The sequence below is a fragment of the Capsella rubella genome, unplaced genomic scaffold, assembly GCF_000375325.1.
Source record: "Capsella rubella cultivar Monte Gargano unplaced genomic scaffold, Caprub1_0 scaffold_91, whole genome shotgun sequence".
NCBI lineage: Eukaryota > Viridiplantae > Streptophyta > Magnoliopsida > Brassicales > Brassicaceae > Capsella > Capsella rubella.
In genome coordinates this window covers 11,824-16,396 of record NW_006238837.1, presented here as the reverse complement: position 1 = coordinate 16,396, position 4,573 = coordinate 11,824, and positions in this window count along the sequence as shown.

Here is a 4,573-nt window from a genome sequence, read left to right as displayed (position 1 = left end):
GGATAAGAACCCACAACCATTGCTTTGAGGAAATAAATGGCCTTTTCTAGAGTTGTTTAGGGTTAGAATATGTTATAATACAATGAATTTGATTGATTACAAGTGCTAGAGATGCATGAAGAATGTTTAGAAGAGTGAAGAAAAACTTGTTGAAATTTGGTCCCAAATGGTATAAGAGCGCACAACCATTGTTTTGAGGCAGTAAATGGCTTATCTAGAGTTGTTTAAGGTTAGAATATGTTATAATATAATGAATTTGATTGATTAAAAGTGTTAGAGATGCATGAAAAATGTTTAGAAGTGTGACGAAAAACTTGTTGAAATTTGGTCCGAAATGGGATAAGAACCTACAACCATTGCTTTGAGAAAGTAAATGGCTTTTTCTAGAGTTTTTAAGGTTAGAATTTGTTAAAAAACAATTATTTTGTTGATTACAAGTGCTAGAGATGCATGATGAATGTTTAGAAGTGTGAAAAAAACTTGTTGAAATTCTGTTCCAAATGGGATAAGAACCCACAACCATTGCTTTGAGGAAATAAATGACTTGTCTAGAGTTGTTTAGTGTTAGCGTATGTTATAATACAATGAATTTGAAAGATTATAAGTGCTAGAGATGCATGAAGAATGGTTAGAAGTGTGAAGAAATACTTGTTGAAATTTGGTACTAAATGGGATAAGAACCCACAACCATTGCTTTGAGGAAATAAATGCCTTGTCTAGATTTGTTTAGGGTTAGTGATATTAGGATTTTTCTATCAATTACCCTAGATTACTATCATGTCATTGCAGTACAATAGGTATCAATCCAATCAGGTGTGATGCTAGGAATCAAGATATATCAGAAATGATTAAAGTCAAGCAAGTATAAATGATCTTTTGGTTTTCAGTGATCCTAAGCAAACATGTTAAACATGCGATATATGTAAGGCTGTAAAACATAGACTACCATGCATAAGCTAAAACGTAACGATTATTGATACTGGCAAGAAAACAAAGCAGACCAAGTAAATAACAAGAGAATTAAACAGAAAGCACAAATGGATAGAAGATCCCGAGGATGAGGTTATTGATGTAGGTGGAGTATGCTAATCTACTTCTAGTGTTTATCAAACTGCAACATTCTAATCCCTAGACAATGAACTTCTAATACTAGTCAATCCAATCTCTTGCCAGAAATTATCAAGTTTACAACACTTCCTAATCTCAATTCTCATTGATGAAACATGCAGTAAACAGACATAAAGAAACAGCTCATTAATGTCAATAAACATCTTAGACAACCAATATCTTGGGCTAAGCATGTAAATCTCTGGCACTAGTTGATTCAGACATTTCATCATATACCTTTCGGGTATGAAATGTCTATGACCCAGTTCCAATTGATCAGAGAAGAACTAGCTAATAAAACTCTAGTCCAGAAGAGAAACAAAACGAATCTAACATAAACACTCTAGCAAACTAACATCCTCCACCTAATCTATCCCATCCTCAAGAACCCTAACACTACTCAGACGCATAAATCATGTTAAACATCATGAAACACGAATCGTTCAAAACATGCATAATAATAAGGATGATAGGAAGAGTAACAACAATGATTTCAGAACTAGTTGCAAAATCTCAATAACTCAAAAGAAATATGAATTACAATTTTCTGGATTGTTTGGTGGCTAACAACAAAAACCTAATAAAAACTCGATCCTTTGGGCAATCCAAATGAGACCTATTTATAATAATGTTTGGGAAAACCTTAAAACATAAAACGACAACGTAAAAGCGGTATAAAAGTTGTAATGGTCATGTCGGTCGAGTTAGCGTGTCGAGTAACACTTAAGTTCTTCTCTGCATCATTTCATACTCGACCGTGCTCCTCGAGTGATTGTGTCGAGTGACCTGTGAAACCATCAGCTACTTCTTTGCTTTGCTCGATCATGTCACTCGAGTGAGTGCATCGAGTGACAGGTGGTTCTGCTTCGCTTCCCTTCTGCTCGATCAGCTACCCGATCGTATACGTCTGCTGCTCACTCGATCATCCTACTCGGTCGTGTCAATCGAGTGAAGTATGTTCCTGCAACGCATCCTTGCTTCTCACTCGATCGTCCCACTCTATCATGTGCATGTCGAGTAACGCTTGTTCCTCTGCTTCACTCTGCATGTCTCCTAAGTATCTGAAACACTCCAAATATGCACAATGTATGCAAGATATGCATGATATGCATAAAACCTACCTAAGTATGTAAAACATGCAGAAAGGGATCAATATGATGCGAATCAACAAGTGAATGATGTTGAAAGGATGATGAATGCATGCTCAAAAAGCGATGAAATACAGACTTATCAACTCCCCCAAACTTAGTCTTTGCTTGCCCTCAAGCAAAGCAAAAAGAAACAAAGTGGAAGAGAGGTTTGAAAACGGGGTCTCAGAACCTATAACTTGCAAGATAGAGCAGTTAAAATCAATGTCCTGGTTGCTAAGTCTTTGATGCATGCTGAGAGAACTTTACTTAACGACTTTAGACAAACTCATCAAATCCGAAACTGATTCTATCCCTTGATCTACACATGCATTCAAATCATTCATTCCTTTTAACATTCATTACTCAAGTATATGAATCTGGTTGTGCAAGGCTTAACAAACTCACTTGGCTAGACAGAAAAAGGTTTTGAGAATCATGAGGGTTTAAACAATTTCAGGGCAAGGATCTCTCAATGAATGGATTGAGCTTTAGGGAGAATGCTGAAGGTAAGGACCAACCAATGCATACAGGAATAAAACCTTGACTACCCAATGGTTCCCAAATGCTTACTCCTAATCATCTAAACCCGGATGATCCCTATGTCTACCCTTCAACATCAATCCCATTTTTTCTTTTTGCCTTAGGAGAAGTTTCTTATCAATACTAGTAGATAGGGGATTTCTTCTTAACTATGGTTTTGTTTTCTTCTTACGTTATAAGACATCAAAACTTTTTATCTTTCTTAACATCCCAGAACCATTCTCTGTATATCATGCTAACCCCACAAAAATCAATCACTAGAGTATAAACTTCCATAAAACATTCTCCTCCTAAGGACACAACTTTTTCTGTTTCTTTTCTTTCTTTCCACAATCAATCCAATACCAAACCCAAGTAAGAATCTGACCTAGTCCTATCTGATTTGAAAGTGAAAATCAGAACTACTCAAGATTTTAATCCTGTCGGCTCATACCTAACACGTTCTCCCCAAGCATAATCCGGTAAAAGACCTACCACTCAAAAATTATCAATTGGCTTGAAAGAAAAGGATAGGCTGTGGGTATGGCAAACTGATCAAAAGAAAGATCAGCTACTTGGATCAACAAGAGTGGTGAAAGGAGGAAGATGATCCAAATATGTATATGGTGACCATGAGCATGCAAGCAAAACACAACCAGATATTTGCAAGTCAAGATTAAGTTCTTATTAGGGTAAGGAATGAGATCATATCACAACATGTTTCAACCAAGTTCAAGAATGCTCTTCATGAATTCCAAGTTTGTTTCAGACTTACTTCAAGTTTAATCATCATGCATCAAAAAGCTAACAACCAGGGCATTGATCTCAACTAGTGATTCATAGCAAATCAACAAGGTGTAACTCATCATCGCCCCCTAAGCTAATGCAACAGTCCTATATGAAACAATCTAGACTCAATCCTAATATGCAAATGCAAGCTACATGATCACTCTGTTTTTAAAGATTTTTTCTGAAAATTTTTCAAATTTTTAGGGGTTTTCAATGCACATATATGAATGAAAATTATATGCTAAAAATTCAAAATAAGAAAAGAGAACACAACATCAAATGTCATCCCAAACCCTCCCCCAAACTTAAATTACACAGTCTCTTGTATAATAAAAATTTGAGAGTTGGTTTGAGAATCAAACAAACAAAAGTATGAAAATGCAATGGTATATACAGATGAAGGTTTGGAGTGGTACCTTACTGAAAATAGCAATCCAGGTATTGAGTCATGGACTCGCTTGTATAAGCACCTGGTGCAGGCGGGACAGGAGGAGCCTCTACTGGTTGCTCAACGTTCTGCTCGACAGGATCCGCTGTGAGGTCTTGGAAATGATACGCACCTGGATCAACAGTCAGGTCCTCAATGTGATCCTCAGCTTGATCCATGGTCAGATCCTCAACATGATTCTCCTCTGACAAGTGTGATGAAATGGCTTTTGTCTTCCGTCTCGCTGCCTTCTTCTTTTTCCGTTTCTCCTTCTTTTTGCTAGCCCTAAGCTCAAGGGAGGACTGTCTCAGAGGAGAAGAAGAAACATTATGCTCTCTATACTCATAAGCGGAATGACGTGATGGAGAAGGAGTTCTGTAGCGTGCTGGGACATCACTCGTGGACAAAAGACGCTGCACTGGTCTTGCATCCTGCGGAGTAGTGTCTGCAAAAGCTGTGGTGGTGGAGGCGCAGCTAAACTTACTCATGAAGCTCTTCATCTTCGACTTCATAGATTTTATTGCCTTGTCTTGCAGCATGTTCTACTTCTGAAGCGTACTGATACGCTTGTGAGCTTCCACCAAACTCTTGCCTTGTCTAG